Here is a 27,989-nt window from a genome sequence, read left to right as displayed (position 1 = left end):
ATCTCGTTTCAGAGAATGATTAACTGAGGGAGAGACATAAATGGCAAAGTTTGATCAAGGGAGCTGCTGTCAGGGTACCATCTAGATAAATTAGGAAAAGAATGCTCAGGTTTCTATGAAAGAAGACTAATGACATTAAGTCAAGATGAAATAGAAAGGAGCAGCATTGCAGGCTGAAAATCATAAAAGACCAGCCTGCCCTGACAAGAAACCTTGAGAAACTTCCTGAACTGAAAAGTAACTGGAAATGCTAAGGAATGGCTTTCTGTAAATGTCTGGTCTTGAAGTTACTCAGGAGTGAAGATGTTCCAGGCATAAAATTTGCTTCTCAGGACCTGTCAAGACAAGTGAAGGAATATTCTAGAAGAATCTGAAACAGCAGGTGTTAGTAACAGCTCTACACATTGCAGGTGTTCTGCATCTGATGTGCTCTTTGTAGTTAATGGGGATCAATCCTTTCCCATAAATCTGAAGCAGTCCCACCTGGAGGCAAACAAACCAAGTGGATAAAAGGAGGGTGTAAAGCGCCTGGGTAGTAAATGTTTGTTTGATTCAGAGAGTCCTTTTGTAAGGAAGTGGGTATAGTAGTATTGTGGAAAGAGTGGCAATCTTAGCTAAGATCAAGGAGAAGCTTTACAAGAGACATAAGTATATTTGTACAGAGATCTTTCTCAGAAGGTAAGTCATGTCTTTAGGTTTCCCAAAAAGGACTTGGGAAAAAAAAAAAAAGAGAGAAAGCCACTTCAGTAGTTAAAAGTGCATTACTGGAAATCTAGAGTGTTTAAATCAAAACAAAAAGCCTCCTATATCAGGAAATGTTAAATTGTAGCTTCAGTATGACTTAGTTAGGGTTACTGATCTTTCTTAGACAACCAAAGGAACAGATCTTTTGCTGAAAGTCTCCTAACTTCAGATTTAGACAATAATATAGAATAGCTTTCTGTACTCAAGCAGTTAGTGTGGTTAGTACTAGTATGAAACTAGCTAATGTACTTTTCTGTGATGTGCAAAGTGAATGCTAGGATGTAGCATTGTACCTGACTGCAGTAGCTTGAAGTTATGCTTCAACAGTATCCCATTGTATTGTAGGATTTTGAAGGCAGGGAAGCAGTCTCTGGAGTGCTGCATGTCTGTAAGAAATTATTTTTGAAAGCAGAATATAAGGAGATTGAACCAATGTTTAGAACAAATAAATAGGAGCGACAATTTTTTCAGTGTTAGTATTAAACCTAGTCATATAACAGTAACTAAATGAAGCGTGCATTTAAAACTTGGTGAGAGGTTTTTCTACATTTTAGTTCTGTTTGGCTCAGCAGGTGTACTGCACCTCAGTCTTCAGGGCTGTCAATCCAACAACTTCCACAAGCACTATAGTCACTTAAAAGTTGAAAGAGAAAAATAGAAGAGGATGATGTTAATAGTGCTTAGCACTTACATAACGTTCTGCTTCCTCAAAGTACAGTGCAAACACGAGGTAATAAAAATACTTTGTCTTGGAGATGCAGTTGTGTTTAAACAGCCTTTAAGCAAAGAGGATAGAGGTGTAAGATCAACCTATGCCCAAATGCACATTTTCAAGGTTAAATATTGCAATGAAGAATTTATTGTATCACTTATCCTTGTAATGTCTCCGTGAGTCCAGCTTGTGGAAACCAACAGAGTCTTTCTGTTTACAGCTCTCCTTCTTTGTTGTGTGAAGAGGTTACTGTGATAACTTCAGATTTTATCTGATGAACTCTGCTGTAAGAAATCACTGGCAAGTTGTACAATAAAATGTGTCAATGAGTTGAGGCAAAATTTGTTGTTAGAGCACACAGATGTACCAGCTACTCAGACTGCCACCAGCCTCTGTAGCAATTCTGCTGTGCATGCTTCTCTCCACTAGCTCCAGTGTCTGCCCACCTTGTTTTAGGTATTCTGAGTATGACCACAATGACTTGGACTCCTGGACAGATAACAACCTAAACTGCTTGCTTAGAAAGTCCAAAGCATTAAGAGAGGAGAACTAGAAAAGGAAGATTCAGCTGGTAATGAGAGAATTGAAATTTTCCTGAGGAGAAGGGGCAGACTGCAAGGATAAAACTATGGGTCTCAGACCCTTGGTCTTCTATAAATGAAGAAAGGTGTAGATATGGTGTGATTTTTGGTGTGCTTTTTTCTGGTTAAAATAAAATATAAAAAAGTTAAATGGTGTTCTCAAAGCTGGAAGTAAACTCATAAGTCAGTTTGATAATTAAATAGTTATTCTGGGCCTTTGAACTACCAGGGGCTATCAGTGCAGGATTCAGAACAAAGTCTGCTGGGGGAATTGGCTGTTTCACTCACCTCTTCGTTCTTAGACCATTATGCCTTTAGGATGGCAAATCTGTCAATTTTGCAGTTTCCTCCGGTAATACAGCTTTGGCAGGAGCTGATGCCTGTGCTGCATTGTACTCATGCACAGTTAGGTAACCAGTGCATGCTCCATTTGAGAGAGGCACAGAAAGCTGCTTAAAGTTACTGGGTTATAGTCTATCTCTGTGCTGAGCTCAGCTGCTGAGAGCAGAAGAGGTGTGAAAAGACTTGTTAATAAAAGTCTGTTTAGATTTCATTACTGTGAGCAGCCACATCAAGACAATACAGATCTTACCAACCCCCTGAGAATTTCAGTCCTCTCTGGAAATACTTCCTTTCCTGCACTGGATATTGTTCCCGGTTGAATTTCTGTGCAATGCAAACAGCTCTCCTCTACTTTTGAAGAAAAGAGAGAATGGGAGCTTTTTTCTTACTGCAGAGGATGGAAAGGGATAGGAAGGAGGGGAAAGAATGGGAGGGGTCTTGTTTCCCTTCCTCACGCTGAAGAAAAAGCATCCAGCTCAGTTTTGCTTTTTTCCCCTTCTCTTCTGCTTTTAACCCTAGGAAGGGGAACTCCTGTGAGCTGCAGGCAGAACAAAGGTGACTGGCATATGGAATGGAATATGTGTGGCCACCTGTCAGGCTGTGACAGAAATAAGAGCATTGAGAGGATGTGTAACTAACTGATGGGCAATGGGAAGGAAAAGTAGCCGTAGCTTAAGAAAATCGGTTATATTCCAGTTATAGACAGGGTTTGGAGAAGCTATGTCCTATCAAGCTCTAATATGGCTTTTGCATTGTGCCAAAAGCACAATGGAGATCTAGAGAAGTCTCATACCAAAGCTAACTGGAAGAGAGCGTGCTGTGAACCAAGAGAAACTTGCCAAAAATATTCGTTTCTTCAGAGTGGCTCTGGTCTCTGAGGAGTGAAGTAAATCTGAGCATTTCTGAAAGAAAACAGTAGCTAGGGAGGTATCTTTGGCTACATAACCAGCCCTAATCTTTAACCTATTTGAGGACTTCAGTGATTTTTTTTTTTTCAGATGGCTATGAAAGATGCAGCCTAACCTGTGACTGACTTGGCATGGGGTGTGGACAAGCCTCTTTTTTCCCCACAAGACTAAACCTCTCCACTTTCATCATTGTGATCTCCTTTGTTGTGGTCTTTTTAATGTTCTGCAAGTTTTACTTAGATACTTATTAAAGCTTTTAAATGCTGAAGTCTTGATGAAGGCAGATATAGGTCTCCTAACCGTAAATGCTGTTCTTCCTCTCTATATCAGCATAAACAATAATCTGTAAATATTGAGTGTATATATATACAGATGCCAAAATCCAGCTAGTAATAAATGACATGAAATGCTTACTGGGAAGCTGGCTCAATCCTGTTCACCATATATTCCACTGCTACACTTCCTTTCTAATTTCAAGTAAATCACAAAGGTTAGTAAAATCTTACTTTCAATTGACTTTTTTTAGTTGTCCAGTTGTATTTTCTAAATACATTTCAAGTTTTACATGATTAATGACCAGACTTCATAGAAAGGAAACCTAGTCAAAGAAGAACACACTTTAAATAACACATTGCCATACACATTTTGCATCATTACTGGGTGATAATATAATACAGTTAATGAGTACCTTGCCCTTCAGTTAACTTCTGTCACCAGGAGTAGAATTTAGTACTTTTCACCTTATATTATGTCATGACTATAGGTGTTATGTTTGATGCCTACAGTACCTCATCCTATCAGAAGATCCAGAAGGGTGATATTTAATTTATTTCATTACTACAACCTTTGCTTTAGAGATGCTTAACAGAACATGTGGTTATATGAAGTGTTCAGTGGTGTAGTCATTGAAGACAATATGACTTTCACAATAGATTTCAGCCAGAAGAGGACTGTTCACTGTGACTGTCACCACAGTAAAAGATTAACACAGTGCTCTTTCAAGAGATGTATTGCACCTATGTTTTTAAGAGATCACTTTTTTAAAAGTGTCCTGAAGAAGGAAGGGGAGAGGGATGTTTCTGTTACTGCAAAATATACCTTCTGAATTCTGTTTCTACCTGAAAAATTGCAGAATGTAAGGCTTGTTCTGTATATTAATATTTATTCAAACTGTTCTGATACATTGCCTTTCTGATGCTACATGGTGTTCTCCTGCGCTATTTCCCAGCACAATGGGTAATGTCCTGCTCTGAAAATTATCCATTAAAATTTTATCAATTTTGTGTTTTGGTGAGACAGTATGAGGAAATGCCATTGGAAAATTAGATTCCTCTTTGACATCAGGCGCCCAGTCAGCAATCCAATCCCATGTGTTTCTACTGAGACATTAGGATTTGATATAATTTTGGGCAGAAAACATTTTAAAATGAAACAATTGAATTTTCTAGATGGTCTTGGGGACCACTTAGCTTAAGAGAATACACTTCCAAATCAAAAGCCTTTCAATCATTCTAAATATTATTTGGATGATATTTGCTTTATGTGTAGTAGCAGTTTGAATTTGTATTGAATGTTTGACTGGCTCGTGCTCACACAGATGATGTATGAAATTATTATTTCATATTTTTCTAGTGTTTGCATTGCAAGTGACATCTGGCTGACAGGAACTTGGAGAAATGGGATACAAAGTGAATGCTGCAGTTACCACAGCATCATATTTATCAAAAGGCTTAAGGTTGGTCTGTCTTTGTTTAACATCCAAAACTCACTATAATGAATAGGAAACAGCACTTTTTAAACTGAGCTGCTTAGAAAATGAAGATGGATGAAGGAAAAATGTTAATCATATTCTTTATTCTAATCATTGGATTAATTGATGTATAAAATCATGTATTAGATGAAAGACAGTTCTCAACTTGTATTTACGTTTGCTATTATTCCTTTAAGTTTTTGTTAATGTTATATAAGTCATACATACTATCACAGAGATAAGTCTGAAATAAGCTACTATAGTAGACTGACACAGTTTTCTTTTTAAACTGTAGGTCTTCAGCTATACAAGTCTAAGAGCAGGTTTAATTCTAATTGTATTATCTTCAAAATGTGCCTGTTAAAATGCTGTCTTCAGCCAAACTCCTATCCTACTACTTTTTTATGAAGCTCTTGATGTTTTAATTGTCTAATGGTAAATTGTCTTGATAGGCTCATTTTAAAACACCTGTATCATACTCTATTTTATATGTAGCATGAAATACATTGTGTTGTTTAGAAATGACTGCATCCTTTAAAAAGGCATTTTCAAAATGCATGATGTTTGTGAGGAAGCTGTGCCACAGTGCTTCAGAACAATGCCAAAAGTGATATATAGTGGAGCGTATAGCGTCTCGCCATGCCTTGGCAGGGGAGAGGAACTGGCTGTATCACTGTGATTCAAAGGGTCTCTTGGACAGTCTTTGACACTGTCTTGATATCATTTGCTCTCAGTATTAAGACTGAACTTTGAGTGAAGGAAACGCAACACTACAGAAGTCACGCATTATTTCCCAGCTGTCCTGGGAAGGAAGGAACAGGGGGGCTGCTACACTTGGGAATGTGGAGCTCAGGAGAGAAGCTAGAAAAGAGGCTTTATGGTGAGGTGGGTAAAACAGGCTGAGGAGAGGCAGGGGGTGGGGAAGTCAGCTTAAGAGACAGAAGGAAAGATGTCAGACTAATCCAGAAATAGTTATTTCTGTACAGCTACCAAGTGATTGTCTGATCTACACAGTTCTCAAGCTGAGAGCATTCAGCATCTTCTATGATTTGGACCTCTCCTTTTAAATGAATAATAATTAAAAAAAAATCCAACTTTGTGGTCCAATTCAGGGGCAAAAAGAACTAGCAATGACTTCTCTTTAGGCCTGCAGCAGTAGGTTGGGAGGAGTGGGAAGGGGGGCAAGAAAGCAGAAAAAAATGTTTCAAAATCGTTCAAGAGGATAATTATATTCCCCTAAGAGAACCTCAGAAGGAGCCTATTTCATGACGATATGGGGAATTTGCCTGTCCTCCCTTATTAGGTATCTGCAGTATGACTACTCTCTACTCTACTTCTCTCTTTGCTTTCCTAAATATCTTAAGTCAATAGATACATATCCATTGCCATGCTTCCCTTTGCTAGCAGTCATGAACTTTCATTATGGGGGGGGGGGGGAGAGCCTATTTTTGGTCAGATTTTGGGGAGAAAAACACTGAAGTTGATTGCTTGAGACTAGCAGAATATCAAATTAGAGCAATCAGAGCAATATGTATTCTGAGCATACCAGTGAGAAGAACAGGACTGATGAGAAGAGCAAGATGATATCTTAGCAGTCTGCTGCTGAGGCTAGCTTGCTAAGCATTTCATCATTCCTTTAAACAATTATTTAACCATGACCATGCAGAATACTAGATATCCATGGGAATGTTTTTCACTTTCAGATGAAGATCACAAAGTATTTACCCTGTGTTGGCTTAGGATGTTGTTGTGGCAAAGAACTTGTCAGACATCAAGCCCTAGGTACCTTATCACTTAAATATTTAATAATTGGTTTTGAACCTTTCTCAACAGATCCTATTTGCTGTTGCAGTTCCCCTGTGCTCTCATCATTCAGTATATGTAGAGTATTATATATTGTTCTTTCACTTACCTCTTCATTTCCCTGTGTTCTCATTTACTCTAGCACACAATACCTTCAGTTTCTAAGAAGTTTGAGACCTGATGTCAGTCATTCCCCAAATTACTTTTATCCTTCTGCAGCAAATGTCTCCAGACTCTCCTTCCTCTGGATAGAGTGAGCTGAGTTCTCAATCTTCCAGTTGATGTGGATTGGCCCAGTCCATGTCTCACTTCTACTCAACGTGTCTCTTCATACTGACAGAATGCCTTGTATATCTTGGCATGAGAGGCATTATAAACTACTTTAAAGAAGTCTACAAGTGCTATTGGGTCCTACTGAACTAAAATTGCACACAATTCTTCAATTTACTTTGTAGTGTATCATATTATACTATATAGTGCTTCTGTTTCTACTTTAAGATATATGAAACAAAGCTGTTTTATTTTTTTAGCCAATGTTATTTATGCCCTGTAATGTATACTACACTTGTATTTGTCTACTTTGCTGTCTACCTAGCCACACAGACTTTATTGGCTTCTGGTTAAGTTCGCTAGACTTCCTATATGCCAACACAAACAAAAGAAAGCAAGGAAGTAAGAGGTTAACTCATTCAATACCCTTTTTATGCTACTCATTAATTCTCATACTTGCTCCCAACTACCTCACTTTAATATCCATAGTCCACACATTTCCAACTCTATCCTGATTACATTAGTTTTCTGCTTGCCATTCAAGGCAGTGTTTTCTTGGTCTGCTGGATGATTTCAGACTTTCTATTTTGAGTACTTGCACCCCCAAAGACAGCATCATGAATACAATTAAAATAAAATGTGATCATGATTTTTGGTCATTGCAGGTACTAAAAAAGCAAGTTACATAGCTGTAGAACTGACAGAGCAAAGGCCGAAGATGCATGTTTTGCATTCTTTGTGTTGAGATATTTTGGTGGAAGACTTAGGATAAAATTTTTGGAAGTGCTAATAAATCAGATTTTCAAAGCTGAAAAATTTGGAGTGTTTCTAGTGTTTTTAATCCTTTATTTCATACTTCTATTACTGCATTGTTAGAAATACTGTCTAAACTTAGACATCATATTCTCCACTGTAATTACTGTTTCCTAGCTGGGTCTAGTCTTTTAGATCTGTACCTTACTTTTTTCAGCATTGTGGTAGTATATATACCACTAGTCTAATCAGCCAGCTTCTTACTGTACCTTCTGTTATGACTCCAGTGTCTTTTTAGAAATTTAATATGGTCATTCTTTGTATTATATTGGAATTTCTATCAATGCAATGTATCTTTTTAAGAGCTGAGGGCCTAGGAAATGCTTCATCCTTCTTTAAAACATTTGTGTTGAGTAGTAAAGCCATGCTTCTCTAAATTGTTTAGTCTGTCTCATAGATCGATCCTTGGTCTATGAGACCAATGAGAGGTCTTGCAGATGTAGGTAGCACCTACATCTACACATAATGTACAGAAACTAGGTTCTCTAGACAATGTTAAAATAGTACAAATACTGCTCAGTGAATTGAGGCTTTTTTAGGAGCTGTGTGTATATAGTAAGAGCCAAAGCATTAGCCTTTATTTAAAGACTAAAATTAGTATTAGCTGAGGTGGATTTAGCTGAGACATTTCAATACGATAGACATTGGATATATTTTAAAAATTTGGTTGGTAGAAGGCAGCAGGAGGGGAAAATGCATGTGGCCCTAAGCACACAGAAAGCTGTGAACCTGAGATTTTTTCCTCCTCTTCCCTCTTTTGTTTCCAATCCTTGCCTCTAGAAGAGACTGCAGATAAACAGCAATTCTGAGGTATGGTACCATAACAACAAAAGTATTCCAAAGAGGGTGGAATGGAGAAAGGGGAGATCCCATAGGACAGCTCATACAATGTCGATAGTCATATTTTGTAGTTCATGCTGTTCTCACATTCAAAAAAAAAAAGTATAATTGAGACCAATTCCCTAACTGACAAGAGTCCATTTAAAGCTGAATTACAATTGACAATAAAACATTTTAAAGGAATCTAGTCCTTTCTTTGTTATTAACTTTTTCTGTGTTATGCCAAAGGCAGCACAAAGATGTAGAAAGGGGAAGGAAAAAATGATTCTTAGCTCCATGGAAAAAACAAAATGTTACTTCTGCCAAATGAGGACCCCAAAGTACAGGCACTTGGAGGAATTTGAGACATAATATTTCAGTGTTTTTCCTTGCATTCCATTTGTTTTGTCACTTTTCTTTCCACCTTTCTATTGACATGCTGTCTTACATCAGCCGCTCTGGGTCTAGTTCTTAACCACTTTAAACCTTAGTTGTAGCACTCATTTTCCTTCTTCAGCTTACCTTCACAATGTTTCAGGGTAGTTTAGAGAAGAGTGTTGCCTTCTTGAAACTTTGATTTCTGTAATGGTAATGTATCGGTGTGTTGGAAGTTTGTTTGTTATCCTAGAATAGGATGACAAAGTTTCAAGTCTTGTCACTAGCTAGTCCTAGGTTGGAGAGAAAAGGAAGACTTCAAAAAACCACTTATACCTCTATGGTACAGCTAAATGCTATTATGGTGCATCTGCAGATATTTCTGGTGACTGGTTTTGGTCTAATTTGTTTGCCATTTTGATATACAATATTTACTCTCCTCTGCATTTTTTAATATCAGCTTTTTAAGCTTTGAGTTCTGTGTTCTAATTGCCGTGGTCTTCACCAATAAGAAAGTCTGGTTTTGGCCCATATTCATCAAACTGGGCTTCGTATTCTTCTAGCTAGATACACCCACCATGCCTACTCTGCGAATAATCACATTGCATTCAAAATAAAAGCTTTCCTTGTGGTATGTTTTTCTATAATGATGGTAATAATTCCACTGATAACTCCAGCGATGGAGAACATCTGAACTGCATGATTCTCCTTATACATGTGTAGGTGTCCAGTCTCTGTGTGTGGACCAATCCTTTTTCAAGTCTCATACAGATATAACTTGTCTCAAAGCCCATCAATCTGAATAGCCCTATAGTATCAGTTATTTTGAAGTCTAGAATCCTTTGGAACCACTGTTTCACCAGCAAAGAAGTCAACTGTGGCTCAGCTAATAGATACCCTGGCATCTCAGAAATACCATTTCATGGCTGAAATAAAACAGGATTTAGATTATTATACCATAACCATAGCTGTGTGATTGAAGACTGTTAAATTCACATGAGAATGTCTGTCAGCTTTCCTTCTGATAAGCAACTCTCCCTTTCTACCAACAATCATTTCAATATATTTTCAAAGTAATCTTTCCTTGATCAGTAGACTACAGTATTCTATCATTTTGTAGGTTTTGTTTCCTTCATGGGTGAATACTTTTACCAAATTGCATTCAATATCTATTAACTTGGATTTTTAAGAGATCAGATGGCTTCTATATCTCATTATGTAGTTCTTGTAATTTATTATTTTTTCCAATAGACACTGTTGCATACTTAAACTTGATTTCTGTTCCATCGTCCTATCTTACAAACAGGATCCTGACAGATGTTTGTCTTATGAAATCATGAACTTCTTGGGAGTGTCTTTTATCTCCCTCTCTCCATGAAGGAGACCTTTCTACTGAATTTTTACTCTCCAGGTAGTTTGTTCGAGATACTCAAATCTTTGTAACTACTTTGGTCATTGCTATCTATCAGAACTGCTTTGATGGTGAGTTGCTTTTGTTTTAAACCAAGGTGAGCTTTTACATTCAGACCTCAGTCTGTTTTTACACTGTTCCACCTGCTCTTTAGCTCTCTCAATTATTTGTCAGAAGTGAGTGTGACCTTGAAATTTCAAAACACTGAAGTAAATAAACCACACTCTTGCTACTTTTTTCAAAGGGTCAGATTCATTAAGAAGGAATTCGATGATTTTGCTAAGCTGTGGAAGCAAAGGAAGTGGTGCTGTTCTTACTTATTCTATTTCTTAAACTGAGGTTTGTCATATTATATGAGATTCCATCCTAGAGATGGAGCTGTAAGTGTGCTTGGAGCCCAGAGTACTCAAGCTACAGCTGCTCTGAAATCAATTTTGCATTAGCATCTGAAAATTCATGTCCAGAATGATTTTTCTGTGACAGAAATTTTCTCGTCTATATTATGCATAGCTACTGAAAAAAATGGGGAGGATAAAATTATGCTCTTTATTTTTTGTACTTCTACTTTATTCAATTTTTAAGAAGTCTGAGAAGCCCTTTCTTATTGTTGAGAGTATTGTGGATAGATAAACTCTCAACCATTGATGGCTGGTGCATATACCATATTCCAATTGGGGCAGCTTTGGGATCATAACTCTTTGCCTAGAAGATGTTAGAGCAACTTGTAGGCTGTGTGTGAATAGATGGTGTAGGTGTTTTGGTGGACTTGTAAAAACTTGCCTACCATTAAGCATTAGATCCAAATATGCATGCATCCAGTCACAGTCAATAGGAGTTGCATCGTTTTCTTGTGAATGTTTAAGCAGAATACATTAGTAGTTGTTGGACACAAGTGTTCCTAGAAGGGCAGAACTGCTGTTAGCTGTTTGCAGAAGTTTAAGGTGCATTAATCTTATTTGAAGCTGTATGCAGGAACAAGAGCTCCCTAGATATTTTAGTCAACTTTATCCAAATTTAAGAACTGATATGTTCTGAATATTGTTAGTTTTATTGTGCGTATTATGTTAGTGGTTAAGCTGATACCACTATACCGCAATTCACATTATGATGGTTCAGAAAACAAGAAGTCCAGCTGAAGTTTTTCTCAGACTCAACTTTGATTTTAATATTTTGTTTCTATTTCCCTTTGTAGTTTATTTTATGTGGTATTATGCAGTTTAAAATATATGGAAGTTGTATGTTTGTACATAAACAAATGTATTCATACATATGTAGTGTAGTTTGGGTTCTGGGATGATATGCTTGTGAGAGAATGTATTACTGAAAATCTGAAGCCCTCTGCTTGTCTGTACAATAGAACTACTAAGGAACTTCCAGTAAACAATTTTCTTGCTAACTTCTGAATACACTCATTTTAGGTCTGAGTATGACTGTGTATCTGTCCCTAGAGTGGCCATGCTACAACAATTGCCCCCCAAAAGGACATTTTATTCACTCATAAATAAAGCAGTTTCTGAATTGTAGCTGATGTCTATTGTATTTGAGAAGTAATGAAGCTTCTGTGTAGACTGGAGGCACTGACCTAGAAATATAAACAGGGAGCGCATGTTCTATGCTTACGAATTACTGTTTGTGGTTTGCTTTGATAATTTTTGGCCTTTATGTAGAAGTAGTCACTTGTAGACAACTGGCAATTACTTTTGAGGCTGTGGGTTTAATCCATTAATATCCCCTAATCTAATGCAACCATCCAAATCAAACATTCTTCTGTTTTGTTTTGTGTTTTTTTAAAGCCTGCAGGTAATAGAAGCTTCAGAACATTTACATGTGTAGTGTTACAGTAGAAAAGTCTGAATTCTGCAGTCAAAGACCTGGTAAAATCCCAAACTCATATTAATGTCACTTCAAGCTTCTAAGGGAATATTTTGACTGCTTGCCATTAGCCCTATTGCTTATGGAAAAGCAAGGAACTAAATCAAAGCCCACTGGCTTTTAATACATCTTTCTAGGGGAGGTCAAAACTTGGGCCAAAGAAAATGGGGGACCCACCCCAGTGTCTGTGCCTAATGACATTAGCAGATGTGACTGAAGAACAGAAAACTATCTATGAAATCCTCCAAATATCCATCCTATCTAGTTTACTGTAGAAAATGCTGGTACTTCTGGGAAGATTTTCTTTCTGTATTTCTGATTCTTCTGATATGGTAAATGTTAGGTTTCCTAAATGAGGAAACAGCTGTCTTAATTCCTAATTTGTAAGATTTTATGCAATGAGATGTGGAAATACAGACTGTGGATTTCTTGTGTTATATCCAAACAACTTTAAACCCAAACCATATTTTAGTGGAAATGTAAAACTATTATTTCATTAGTGTTTGATACTAGTAGAGTGTAAGAAATTTCATCAGTAAATTACCTTGCAACTGGCAAATACATACAGCAAGCTCTTTAGAAATCTGTCTTCATCTGACTGTCAGGGTCTTATGGAAAGCTAGCCCATAGGGTGCCTTCCACTGTCGTTGCTCTAATAGGCTGAATCAAGTCCTAGATAACTTTGGAAGAGTCAGGCTGAGGAAATCAGTTTAATGCGGACCGAGGAGGCTTTAAACAGTTGCATTCTTTTCTCTGCCTTAAATTACTTTTTTTGTATAGTGGGTCCGTTGTTAATAGGTGTTTTTTTATTAATTCTGAATCTTAGTTTACTTAGGCTCTCTAAGCCTTATCTCCTTCTGGTACTGCTGTGTCACTTTTGGAGTATAAGGTCGTGTTTATATGAGGAAGGCAGTGTGGAGGATTCCAGTTCTCTAATCCTAGTAATTCCCCTACCAATGACAAGAAGAAATAACTAATTGATATAAATTTGATAAACTTCCGGAAATCTTTTGCTGGAGAGTCTCGGTTTCTGATTTGTACTAGTTTAAGTCATTCTGTTTGCTTACAGAAATAACCTCTTTCCCATCTGTTGTATTATTGACTTAGATCTTTCAGGTAGTTATCTGCAGTGGTGCATGCAAACATTCATAGTTTAATATTGTCAGTTTGAGCTTACTTCCTATAGCCTATTGATCATAAACCATGAAAAATTTAGGATACATTTCATCTTATTTTAGAAGTTTGTAATAAACTTTGGAAACCTATTGTAAATGACTTTTACAATAAGGGATGTCTCTACGTTCTTCTTTTTGATGCTTCATACTTCTATGATGCTTGATAAATTTTACTCTGTAGACCAATAGCTAGTAATTTTGAACTAGCTTAGACCGTGTTTGCTTTGTTTGAATAACTGAGTGTGTAATCATGCATGCAGACACTGAGTCATAGCCTACCAACTCAGCTGACAATAATTGAAAGTGTTTCCTCCTGATGGCTGGCTATATCTTGCCACAAGTGAAATCAGTAGGTAGTTTTGGCCTGTTCCTGGTTGGGAAATATTGTCACAGTGCTGGCTAGGTGCCTTCATAAATTAATCTGCATTGATAGTCCTTGGGTGGGTCTCTTCAGAAGACAATGATACATTGGAAATAAACTGAGAGTATCAACTGTGTGTTTAAAATGTCTGTTAAGTCATCTTGCTGCATTGGTTAGTTTGAATTAATGTGTTAGGTCTACTGCCCAGACCTTCCTGCCTGCATTCAGGTGGGACCCAAGGCATTTTTTTATTTTTGTTTGGTTTGTGTACATTTTTTGCAAAACTGGAGTTGCAGCTCAAGCTAATGAACTGAAGATAAAAACCCAATGTGAGTTTGAGTAGATGTTTTCAGGCAAATGCTCTGGAAAAACATGCTACCTGGCAATGGTAAGTGTGAGACCACCAAATTAATATGGCCAAAGTCCAACTTGTCTGTTCATCTACAAAAATAGTCCCCTTCTATCTGTTGGTGAATAAAATAGCGTGTTTCCCCTTAAATCAGCATAAGACAAATGCATCAGCCTTACTTCCTGGATGTGCAGTCCCTATTAGTTCTGGGCACCATTATATTCAAAGGTTGTCAAAAGTTTGGAGGGAGTTTGGAGAAAAACAAAATTGAGAAGCTGGACTGGTGGATGGTCTATGTTAGGAAAGAGTAAATTAAATATAGTGACTGATGTTCTGGCCGACTCTCCTGCAAACTTTGTAGTGATGTTGGGCTATGGGCAAGACTTTCAGTAATAAGGGAAGCTGTCTCTTTAAAACTTGTCAATTACTCTGCTCTAGCTCTGGCCTTGGGTTATTTCACACCAAAAGTACTTAGATGATGCATCTCCTGGTGGTCTGTCCAGCCTTGAGACCGTTCAACTACACTGAACTGGTGAAGGCTTGTGTTCCTATGGTCCCTGTCTTTCTAGCTGGTATTTCTAGTGAGAATGGAAAACTTGTCATTCCTCCATGATGCAGAAAAAGGCAGGTAACTTTATTTCATTGTAATAGCGTCATCAGTAGAGGATGAATGGGGGGGGGGGGGGGGGAATGTCTCTGAAAGATTAGTGTTTGAAGAATCACTGGAAGACATTAAATGGGAAGGAAAAAGGTCTTTAACCCAGCATTAAAAGACTGAAGGATTGCAGATCCCATACAGAGCTGACAATATCTTGGATCATTTTATTCATCCATAAGGGGAAGACTGTTTCTTGATTGGAAACTCTTCAAGTGTTTTAATAGTAAGGGAAACTGAGTCTGCAAAAAAGCATGAGTTCTTCTAGGCCATAGTAAGATAGGGGAAAACTTAGATCTGAAGAGGGGAAGAGGCACATTTGATGCTGGAGGGTAAGAATACTTTACATGTTCCCTTTGGGAATGGTGGAAGCCCTATTAAAATGAGTCATTTTAAATTTAGATTGAATGAACCACTTCACAATTTACTGTGGGGAACAATCCAACATTGGCAAGAGAATGAACAAAATGACCTAATACTGTAAAGATTGTCTATCTCCGTTTCCTGTAGGTCTATGAAATGTCTGACTTTTGCAGGATTTGATTCCAATGTGACCACCAAGAAAACGGAACAAGGAAAGTTTTCTTATTCTTGGTGTGGGTGTAGTGTTCCCATGGTTCTTTATGGCAGTCCTAATTGAAATGATCTGAAATCTTTAAACACAAAGCCTTCAGGTTTAGCTGGGGTATGCTGCAAACTGCTGAGCCCTGCTAAACATCCTCGTAGCTGCAAAAGGCACAGGGTTCTTAAGCTTTTATTTGAATAGGCTGTAGCTATTATTAAAATAACCTTCAAGTGTTGACTCAAAATCCCTTCACACTTTGCTAAAATTGTCCTGAAATTTCTGTCATTCTCACTAATGTTTCATTTTCCATCCCACATGCTGTACTTAGCATTGTGAGAATTTCTCCCTCTTCTACCTGCTGTGTATTAAAAAATGTTGGTGTCATTTTCCTAAAACAAATAAGTAAAGTTAAATTTTCCCTTTGATCATTTCTTCTGTTCTTATTAAAAAGTACATTGTGTTTAAAGCTTTCTCTTGTCTATTGTTTAAATGACAACTCCACATCAGGTGGTTATAAAGTTTGTAGTTACAAATGGAAGTGTTTTTAAGTATTTATAATCATCTTTGTTTAAACTGTATAGAGGCAAGGTAAGAGAGGCACAGAAAACAGTGCCTTGCTAAAGAGTGTTTTTGTGAAAGGACATTTTCTTATCAAGGACTAAGTCTCTTTTTCCTCCAGCATATGAAATATTTACTTGTTAGGCAGTATCAGGAATACCCATCTTCCATAGTGCTACACCAGCCCAACCCATCAACGTGCTGGTTAATTAAGTGTGACCTAAACCAACTTGACTTGAGCTCTGCATTAAATGCACAAAACCCATTTGAGCTGACCAGCAGCAGAAGTGGTACTCAGAGAAATTGAAAAGGATTTCTCCCAAATGCTTTCTACTTACTTACAGCACTCAAGTAATGGCTGAAGATTAGCATATGACATGACAGATTACATTAAGTCATGTCTTTCCAGTGCTTTATGACAGCACTATCACATTAGCTTCTTAGCACTGGCACATCGAGGCATGCAAATGTTTTCAGACCCTCTTATTCAAATCTACAAGCTGACATGGCAGCCTTGATATGATTATTAGTCATTTGAGAGACTTTAATTCACGTCATCAGATAACAGGTTCTGCTAAAAGGTTAGAGAAACTGTCTGCTTTTAATGAAGCCCTCAAAAAAGACCCTCAAAACCTCACTGCTCACAGAGAGCCTGATTTGACTTTATTGACAAGATCCCCCTAAGAATGAACTTGAGTTGAATAAGTAAGCAGGCATCTAGAATGAAAAACACTGACTCCATTTAAAAATTAGACCGAACTAGGTTGAAATCCTGTCTTCCACCTCCCATTTTTTCTTTCTAGTTTTATCCTAGCTTTGAAGGCAAGGTACTGTGCCCGGAAAATGTTTTCAGCATATGATGTTGAAAGGGGAAAGGTGGAGCGAGGACTGGTCTGATACCTCAGTGGTAGGCTTCCTTTGTCTTGCTGAGCGGAGGGTCACTGCAGCTTGACACAAAGGGTTAACTCCTGCTATCTTGTGACCAGGAACAGAGTAGTGTGGTTGCAAAATGTTTGACCTTTTTAGTCTGTATCTATTAATGTGACATTATATTCAGACATTATTTTGTGTTAAGTCATGGTGAATCTGCTTTACCTTACAATAGAAATTCTTTGTAAATGAATTCCACGTAGATCAGTAGAGACTGGCACAGGCTTTGCTCTCTTTCAGAAGAAAAAGGGATGAGGTGAAAGGCTGTCTCTCCTGAGCAGGAGAGAGGGAAGGATCCCTTTCTAGGTAAAAGGGTTATTTGTTGCTAGAGCAGTGATTTGTCTCTGGAGTTGCAAAAGGTATGGGAAAATGCTAATGATCTAAGCCAGCCCCCAAGCCAGAGATGTATCTGCAATGTTGCAGAGAAATTAATCTGAGTTCTTAATCCCTCTGGCATCAGTGTTGCAGTGACCTCTGCATCAGTAGTGTCTGTGTCAATATAGTACTACCCGGAGTATGCTGACTTCCAGAAAGGTACTGCCTGGACCTCATTGCAGGCCTGGTGGCTAAATGGTGTGTTTGGTTGGGCTTGTTACCTGCTCCTTTATCATAGCGTAAGGAAGTTGGAGCTTGCTTCTAGAAGACCTTACAGCAAATGGTTTAGAGATCATTTTACTTAATGCTTCAGCCTTTATCTAGAACCTCACTTGGTTTGCCTCTCAGCAATATGCTAACTAGCAAAGTGGTAGAGAAATGTATTTGTATGGACAGACACAGTGTATTTAAGCTTATTGTTGCAGTTAACTGTAACTTTTGTCCTAGTTTTTCAAAACACTAATTCAGAGTCCCTAGCATAGGACTTGTATTTGGGTGACTAAGGTGTGCATAGTCTGAGAAAGAGTCTAGCAATTGACTGCAGCTGATTGACCTCAGTGTAAAAGACCTGGTTTGTGTCTCCTTTCATGTTGCCTGTGAATGTCACCCTTTATAGCATGCACGCTCCAGTAAATCTGGTTTTGTTCCTTCTGAATATAAATGGTGCAATATATATGATGGTGAATATAAATGGTCAGGTAGGTGCAGAAACAGTTATGTCCTCTACTGTCTCTCCAGATCCTCCCACCTTCACTTGCCTCTGCCATTCCTGCAGCTTTGTTCTCAGTGGACCCCTCAGATCTGATCAACCTACTCTGCTTTTTTAATGGTCTTCCAGTCTACCAGTCCTTTTTTGCTTTAGCAAAATGGGCTATTGTAAATGCCACCAGTCTAATTGGGATAGTACTTCATCCCATTTCCTAATGGTTAATGACAGCGTGAGAGATGAGGTTGTGGAACACCAGCTCCTTTGTTACTGCTCCTGCCCTCATTCTCTAGACCTTTTCTATGCTTAATCATAGCTCCTTACAGTACAACACTCTTCTTGTGATCTGCTATCAACATGGACTAAGCTTCTTGTGTATCTGCTTCACTGAGTCTCTATCTCCTCTCAAATCTGTCTCAAAATGTATCTTCAACCTCTTATGCTTGCTGTTTTTTCTTTCTTTGGATTTATGACCAAGTGTTTTAATTCATTAATCAGTGTCTTTATAACTCCGTTCTTTAATATAAAACATTGCTTGATAATGCTTTGTACAGTGTTTTGAGCCACAGTTTGTAGGAAGGCTGCTATACAACATTGTCACCGTGCTGTATTCTAACCAGATTTTTGCATGTTTCTCTACAACAATAACAAATCTTCAATTACATTATCGTAGAATCATTCAGGTTGGGAAAGACCTCTAAGGTCATGAAGTCCAACTGTTAACCTAGCACTACCAAGCCTACCACTAAACCATGCACCTAAGCACCACATGTACCCATCTTTTAAATATCTCTAGGGATGGTGACTCCACCGCTTCCCTGGGCAGCCTGTTCCAGTGCCTAACCACCCTGCAGATGAAGAAATTTTTCCAAATATCCAATCTAAACCTCCCCAGTGCGACCTGAGGTCATTTCCTTGTGTTCTATCACTTCATGCTTGTGGGAAGAGACTGACCTCCTCACCTTGCTACAGCCTCCTTTGAGATAGCTGTAGAGAGTAAGTTCTCCTCTGAGCCTTCTTTTCTTTAGGCTAAATAACCTCAGTTTCCTCAGCCAGTCCTCATGAGACTAGTTCTCTAGACCCTTCACCAACTTCTTTGCCCTTTTTAGTACATGCTCCAGCACCTTCATGACCTTCTTGTAGTGAGGGGCCTAAAACTGAACACAATACTATGTGTGGCCTCACTAGAGCTGAGTACAGGGGAACAATCACTTCCCTGGCCACACTATTTCTGATACAATCCCAAATGCTGTTGGCCTTCTTGGCCACCTGAGCACACTGCTGGCTCATATTCAGCTAGCATTGCTATGTCATTGCTCATAAATTAATTTGCAAGCCTAAAATAAGAATTTGACTTCAGTCTTGCCATTCTCTCACACATGAGTTTTTCCACTAAGCTTGAAAGAGATTGGAAAGATGTAGGGTCTAGGGCTTCCTGTCTATGGAACCCTCCAGCAGATGAAAATGGGGGGTTACAACAGCTCTCAAGTGCATCGTTGATACTTCCTACCAATGGCAAAAATAAAGAGATACAAAATTGATAAGGACAGGACACAATGGTAGTAACAGGTCATGAAGCTGAAGACACCTTAATATGTTACTGCACCCTGTGGCAGTGGGCGCCCTCCCTTGCATCTGGCACCACTGTCCCTCTGTCAGTGAATATGATGGTGTAGACACAAGCCTTGAGTTTGCAGTCTGGTAAAATCCCAAACCCAGAAGGGCTTAATCCTGCTTTGATTCAGCAGAAATGGGAAATAGCAAAAAACAGCTTTCAAACCAATGGTTCCAGTTTGTCCCTTCAGCCGATTCCCAGGAAGGTTTAGCATAGCTACTGACTGTATTAGGATGTGTTTGGTCCGCCTGCATCTCTACTGCATGTGCATTTCTGGACCTCGTTTACCTGTTCCAAAACACATCAAAAACACATCAAGTAGTAGGCTGGGTAGAAGACAGGGATTAGAGAAACACAAATGATTTTAAAAGCCCTGCTGAGTCTCTGAAATTTTTCAGGAGATTCTGTGCTAGCAGTTATTTCTATCTTGTAGTTTAATACAAGCTAGAAAATCCATACTGCTTTGTTCCTCTCTGCCTATTTCTTGTGCATGGAATACATGTTAATAAAGAATCTATCCAAGACCTTTCATTACTTCCAGCCTCCTGCCATCCTAATATTCTCTTTTACACAGGTTATGAGCAGTTCCACTGTCTCAAAATTATTTTAAATGTAATTTAGGCCAGAATGCTCGAGTGACAAATGCCAGTGAGTTGAGAGGGTTTGTTCACCAGAGGCTGCAATCTCTTGCGACAGCTAACTACAGCTCTAATCTTCATTTGCACTCTCCCAGTCCTGTAACAGATTGCATTTCTCTCACCCTTTCTCTCTCTCTCTGTTATTAATTCTTCACCTTTAAAAAGATTAATACCTTTCAAGAAATGGACTTGTGTGCTGATTCAACTATTCTGAGTGCTAATATATGGAGCCCACAGCACTGAGAACAGCAGTTTGATATCCACCACCTGATGGACCTTGATGTACAGCCACTGTTATCTCAGGTTTTCGTGGTTTGTGAGGCTTAACACTTAATGTACTTGTGTACAAAGGTGCTGCTAGTGGGAATGAAGCAATTGCTTTAGGAGTTAAGAGAACTACAGGATAGTTTTAGATTAATTCTACCTGCTAATCATACATTTCAGCATTGAAGGGCTGACCTCAGTACCTGGATTTCTTGTCAACAAAAAAGCTTTCAGTTGCCCTACCTGGGGATCAACACAAATATAAGGTGTGATAAAAGGGAATGGCTGAGCTAAGTGACAGAAATAGCAGGAATCACTTAAATTTGCCCTCTACCAGAACAGAAGATGATGTTGACTTCACAAGTTATCAGCTCATTTTCTCATTACATTATGCTACTGCTGATATTGAAGAAGTACTTCAAGTTGCCTGCCAGTGAAGCCTTCCAAGGATGAGTTAGATAAAAACTCCATCTTTAAATGCTGGCATTCAAATATCCTCTAGCAATCTAATGATCATGAAAGTAATAATTATCGTTATTACTGATACCTGAAGTTGTATAGAAAGTTTTTTTGTTTAAAAAAAACTTAATTACTTGTGCTGTTATTGATCACTTTCAAGCCTTGAGTGGTCTTGTGTTCTTCAAGCATATTGTTTTCTAATTACTTAATTCTAGAAATTTTAAATGTTATGGTACTGAACAGTTGGCCTTTCAGGCTTTCAGGAAATGGCTTACTAGCAAAGGACAATTCCAGGAGTATGTTAAGGGAATATAAAGAGAACCTAAACTGATGCAATGTCTGAGAGATTAGCTTTTCTCCTTTAGCATGTCCTATCTCTGTATCATCCTGGGCTGTCTTGCCACATGCATTTTTCTCTCCTTTTAGTCTAACTGTTCTTCATACATCAGTTCTGAGGCCTTGTTTGAATTAGAAGACTTTCAACTCTTTCCTAACAGATATGGATAGATGTATTTTAACTAGCTGACCTTGAAATGATGAGTATACGCTGTATACCTTATATAGTATACTATACCACCCAGTTCCATGCTTGGTAAGGTTACTTGAGATTTAATCAAGTTTCTCTGAGCATATTGGACTCACTGAGTGCTGGATGATCATGGTTTATGTATTTCTGACACTGAATTGCCTCAGATATCCCAACCAATGCTGCATTCTGAAGTATAAACATACTATGTACTTCAGGTTGCATCGGATTTATTTTAAACATGAATTAGCTGGTGGATGTGGTGCCCAAACTGCTCTTTAGCTGTCACTTTAAAACATATATTTAAATCCTAGGCTATATATGACTGGATTTGATTTAGCACTTGGTCTTAAACCACAGTTCAGTTTTAAAGTGAGCCAATAGTTGTTTGTTTTTTTTTCAGTGACAGAGGATTTCAGAATGAAGTTGATTTGACAAATATTGTGGGCATTATATTTTTATAGCATGAAACCTTACCCTCTTGTCACTGAAGTTAAGGGTATCCATTGATTTGTATGTGAAGAATGGATGCAGCCCCACGGCCAACAGGGCTTTAAGACACTGCTTAGTAGAAATAAACCCTTGGGCAGATGGCATTGTCCAAAATACTCTTGGCAAAAGGAACTGACTTAGAAAGCATTTAAACTTTCAGTTTTTCTTGGTGATGTAGTATGACACTTGATAAATGGGTATGCTATTACATGAGGTTGGTATGACCTGGAGTTGAAATTAGCTATAGACCTTAGAAATAAACCAGTATTGATACATCTCTAGAGAGAAAATATTGTCATATTAATGGCTGGAATTTGTATGTTGCAAGTCTGTGAATATATTAATGCACGTCTATAAGACCATACAGTGTGTATAATTATGCACATGTACGAGCTGTACTTCTGGTCTGTTGGGAAGATATCATCTTAAGGTCAGTAGAGGGGGTTCTTACCTTTACAAGGCACTTGTCCATGCCTGTACTTCACTACATTGTCTAGTATCTCTTGAAAGCACTTGTCTTCAACACTCTGCCTTGCCACGCTGTCTGTGTGGTAAAGATTTCAAAAGAAATTACTGTGTGATGGTAGGAAGTTCATTCTGCTCTGTGTGGGTCCTCGTATGGAAATGGTATAAGTTTTATTTGAGACAATCAGGTCTATTTTAAAGGATACGCAAGCCAGAAAAAATATTTTATGTACTTTAATGTGTATAAATACATCATCTGCAAATATTTTTTGTCATCCAATTCATCAGTCACTAAGGAGAGAGACAGAGCCTCGCCCACCTTTGCTTTTTGTGTTTGGTGCGCCTCTGAAGCCAGCAGGCAGAAAAGGCTCTTCTTGGTCACGTCTTTGTGTAGCTGTGGGGGCTGGCAATGAGGACACCTGGCTGCCACCTCCCTGCACGTGCCCTGACCAAGGTTTCCACACTCAATGGGCAGTGTGGCAGGCAGGACTTCTGAGAGCAGAGTAGCACAGTTAGGGCAGGTCCCTGCTCTCCTGAGACCACCTCGCAGGGTGTGACGGGATGAATGAAAGCAAGGGCAGCTGGGGATCAGGCTCTGCAGTCCTCATGAAGAATGGGAGAAGCCTTGTGCCTGTCCAGAAGCCAGCTGTCCCCCTGCAGGGCAAGAAGTGACTGTCCCTCAGAGTGATTGTGCAGTGGGTCAGCACTCTGCTTTGCTGCCCAGGACAGAAAGGAGTGGCTGTTATCCCTCAGTCTACATGAACCTCACCATGCTGTTCCTTCCTTCTAGCCAGGAAGGGTTTATGCCCTGTCTTACAGGAAACCATGCTGCATCCTATGGCACGGTATATTTGGAACATGAGCGAAGACTGTCTTCCAGCTGCCTTCTTCTGAAGAGACAGCTTGCAGGCAAGCAGGCCAACTTCAGCCTGATGCTGAAGCTTTTCTCATGTCTGTCCAACAACGGGAGAAAAGCCCATTGTTCAGAGAAGTGACAACAGTAAAGATAAAAAGGAGTTGCCACTGCTTTCTGACATTACTAAAGGAACTCTATGAGGATTGAAATAAATACGTTATTCACAAAGCTGTTTTTCCTCCTCATTTTACTATGGGGTAAGCCCCTGTGATGCTTTGTTATTTAACACAGGTGTAAGGACGCAGTACATGACTCCCTCCAGTCACTCTTGTGCTTAATTCAGCTGAGGTTCCAGAAGGGCTGAGAGGTTATGGAAGATATAGCTTGCAAAGTAGAAAGAACTGGCACATAGTTGGTTGGCTTAATGAGGTGCCCAGCTCCATTTCATCAGCTGAGTGATAGTTCACAGCTTCTTGGCCTGCCACGGAATGGCAGCAGTGAGACTGGGATAAAAATGCAGCATTCTAGATAATAACTCCATAACAACAATTAGGAAATCCTAACTAGTTAATGGCACCTAACAGCCTATCTTATGAACTGATATTTAAAAATTAACTCTATCTTTCCTGGTTGTTTTTGGTTCGTGTAACAAGCATAGGTTAGTGGCTCTTATTTCCTTTTGACTTTAATCCTTATTTTCTGTTTTTTATGTAATAGCGTAAATGTAGTGTTTTAACGGGAAACGTTTGTTTAGGGTAAGTTTAAAAAAAAAAAAAAAGTGTTTTTCAAAGATTCTGTAAAAAGTGTGGCTTAAAAAGAAGCTGGAATTCTAAGTGAAACTACCTGACAGGAGGAGATCCCTCATAACACAATGGGCTGTCACTGTGGAAATCCTTGTCTCATGATGGTGTAAATGCTAAAATTTTATACAGGTTTAAAAATGATAGGGGTAGATCAAGGGGAAAAAAAATCCATCAAGGGTCATTGTATACAACAGCAGGTGTCTCTGCTGGAAGAATATTCTGGTTAAATGTTGGTACATACTTATCTCTGTGCCTGTGTTTTTCAGTGTCTGCTGGACATTGTCAGAGACCAGGATACTTGGCTAGATGGATCTGTTATCTGACATGGTTCTATTAAATACAGCAAAAAAGAAAAGTCTGGGGAAATAACCTTATTTTACTAAAATATTTAATGACTTCTTTATTCTTGTCCTCAACATTGGAATGACAGCAAGATAGACTCTCCTATCTGCGAGGCTATGTCTGTCCACAGGGTTCTTGGAAATTCTAAATTATGATTGTATTAGCAGTGTGACTTTTGGAGTTGATAAATTGTATTCATTCCCTAAGAAAGAAGGTGTTGCTGGTATGGATAGATTTATTGCTTTATTTCAATAGCAGCCATAAGCAAAAGAGCTATTAGGGCTCAGTTGTTAGACAATGGATAATGTTTGGTTTTTTTTGTAGAAATTAAGCAGGAGTAGTCAGCATGGTCATCTAACAACAGGGCCACTTGTTCACATCTAAGGAACTCCTGGTTTAACTCTATCCCATTCCCTTCCAGGCACAACGTCATGGTGAAATTCTAAGGAGGCAATCATTGTAACCCCTGGGAGAGAAAGAAGAAATAATGGTTAATCCACTACTGCACAGAGAGTCCTAAATGCAGTTGTACAGCAGTGCTGATAAAAGACCAAAACAGCATCCTGTCAGGTAGGTGCACTTCCTTCTTGATTAGAGGAAATATTCCAAAGGAAAAATGGGGCCTTGTCCATTTACTTAAGACAGAAGATACCTCCATGACCTTCAGCTATAGATCCTGCTCATGTTTGTGGGCCCAGGGAAGAATGGATATTAGAGACAGGTTTATGGGGAACCAGCAAATAGCTGTAAAGTATTCAGGAAGAGGGCTGTAGAAGAGAGGGAGAAGGACTTGCCATTGGGAAAGGCTGAAAAAGCAAAATTACACAACTAAGCGTGACACAAAAAGGAACCCCTTTCTTCTCATTTTAGCAATTCCCAAGTGTTTAGAAGTTGTTCATTCACTTAAGGATAAAAATCAGATCTGAGGTGGTATCTTTTACGAGGCTTGTTAGAACTTGATAAAAAGAAAGTTGGCCTCTAGCACAGCATGTTGCCATGAAAGAAACAAGTCTGAAAAGAAGATAAGAATTATAACTCCTTGGATAGGAGAGTCCCAAAGGTTTTACAGATACCAGGTCTCAGTTGAGAAGGACCATGGAGAGACCATAAGAGAGATTCTGCGTTAGCTATGAAGCAGGTGCTCTGGGCGGATGAAAGTCTGAAGGGCATGTGATGTCTGCAAGGGCTGACTAGAGGATACAATGGCAGCATAGCTGATGATAGGTGCCTGCTAAGATTTAAAAACAAACAAAAGCCCACAGAGACCATCAGATAAAAAATAATAAAAATCTATGTAACAGCTAGCATGGTTTGATTCCTGTTTTTTAACCACAGTTAGATTTTAAACTGAGCTGGCTCTTACTAGTTCTTGTCACGTTTAGCATGGTGGTTAGAAGTTTGCATCCTCTAGATTGTAGCTGGATTTTGGATAAACAAAATGATTCTGTTTCCAAGCCAGCTTAATGCTCTAACTCCATAAATATTAGCATTCGTCTTTGGTGCTGTTTCTTGTGCTCCCACTAGTCTGTTTGCATATGTGTAACCACCAAACACTCGCTAAAATATACTACCCGAAAAAGTGATTCAGCCCAATAGTTGTGCCATGAGGCATATATCTGAAAATTCACACAGAAAAGTGAACAATTTTAGTAAGTAATCTCATGTATAATACAATCAGTCCTTTTCAGAAGACTTCATACACAGTAAAATACTACCTTGCTTTGCAGAAACTCAGTGCATGCTTGTAAAAGTATCTGTGTAATGATTTTGAGAGGTCCTTTAGCACATTCATTGGAAAAATTTACAAGATTTTGGAGGTAAAGTAGTGGCATTTCCATATATGCAAATGAAAACAATTTTAAAGACTTGAGTATTTTCAAAAACTGTTATTCAATCCACTCATAAGTATATTCAATTTGTGTGAGCAGCATATGATTTGTATAAGAAACTTAGCTGTAACAATGCTGGTAGTTTTTCCTAAGATGGCTTATTTGGAGTGATCATTTGAACCTGAAGATAAGACAAACTTCTGAAGAAGGTTAAGAAACAAAGTTTCTAGTAGGTAGTTCTTCAGTAATTCTGTTCATTCATGGTACATAACATATAGCAGCATAATGCTCAAGCTTGTATTAAGACTCCATGCAGTTTAGAAAACAAAGTTTAACTCTAAATGTTACTGTAGTTTTATAGTTCTGCTTCTGTACGAACATTAGCTTGCCAATCCATTCTGTACATTCTTCTGTGTCCACAGGTGTAATTCACTTATGAGTACATATAAAATCAATTCTGTATGTGTGAGTTGCTTGTAAGGTGCTTTTTATTCAATAGGTATCAAAGGTTTTTATGAAGGAAATTAAGTACGATCATTGTCTCTACAGGTAGGGAACTGAAACCAAGCAGGGCTTTGTAGATCTGCTGAAGCCCTAAAAGTAGTTCTCAACACTGGTGGTTTTCTGAGAAACTTTAGACAGTATGTGACAAACTGTATTTGCTGAACACCTGTCCTGGCCTCTCCAAAACTTTATTAAAAGTGATCAAGTACCCCCAGCAAACTCCTATTTTGGAAGAACAGATATGTAAAGTTTTAGCTGGGTTGATGTTACTTGGAGGTTCAGTGGGAGGTTTCATAACTGAAGTTAAGGGCAGAAGGCAAACTCCAGTTTTTAAAGTGAAGGTATTTGCATCAATCCATGGCAGCAGAGAGGTAACTGGCACTAATTAAAACAATATAAACACTTTTAAGATTCTAGACTTATTGCAAATCTTATGCCAAATGAAAACACTATACTGCATTTTGCTTGTTTGCTGAACATATGCTGCCCAATAATGTATAGTCTGGAAGTGTATAGATATACGTATATAGATGCAAAAATGTGTATAAATATACCAATGTGTTTCTGTGTATGTACTCTTATATTTTATGATCCATCCTTTCCTTTCTCTTTCTGTAGTAAATCTTAATCCATGTTTTCATTTTTTTATCTTCCTGGTCTTTGGTTTTAGAGCAACCCTCGTGGCCTCGGGTTTTGCTCTTTCAGCACTACTTGTAGTGCCCATTGCAGTTAAGTTGTGTTTATATGAAAAGCTTAATTGACGCTAGCAAAAAAAAAATCCTCATTACTTTTCTTAAATAATAAGTGAAAGAAAGTTTTGCTTCTATGGGGTGACTGAAGCTGTAGAACCTATAGCCTCCATGGTGATAAGATTAAAAATCTGCACATTTTGTTTGCCCTTCAGAATGATTGCAGTTCGTTCTGGTGACATTCCATCTGGGAGTTACAAGTTAGTTCATTCTTATTTGTGAGTAGCCAGTACCTTTCACCCAGGCATGTATAGATTATGGGCTGGACTGCTAAAATGTGTGTCAAGACAGCATCCAGAAGCTAGGGGGAATGACTGCCTTAAGACACCTTTTCTCATCTCTCTTGAACTTGATCCACATCTATTTGAATCAT

At 38.5% G+C, this 27,989-nt stretch overlaps 1 protein-coding gene across 50 annotated transcripts in view; it reads left to right on the top strand.

Annotated features, from left to right (window-relative positions):
* Positions 1-27,989, top strand: part of LOC308199202 (uncharacterized protein) — a 506,154-nt gene that overhangs the window by 246,160 nt on the left and 232,005 nt on the right. For all 50 annotated transcript variants that reach the window (XR_013954445.1, XR_013954446.1, XR_013954466.1 and 47 more), the window contains 2 exons: positions 4,920-5,022; positions 24,956-25,104. The gene's annotated coding sequence lies outside the window, so the exon portion shown is untranslated. The remainder of the gene's footprint in view (positions 1-4,919; positions 5,023-24,955; positions 25,105-27,989) is intronic.

The sequence above is a fragment of the Anser brachyrhynchus genome, assembly GCF_964034855.1.
Source record: "Anser brachyrhynchus genome assembly, chromosome: 8".
Classification (NCBI taxonomy): domain Eukaryota; kingdom Metazoa; phylum Chordata; class Aves; order Anseriformes; family Anatidae; genus Anser; species Anser brachyrhynchus.
Note: the sequence above shows the minus strand (reverse complement) of the source record. Positions and strands in the feature narration are given on the sequence as shown.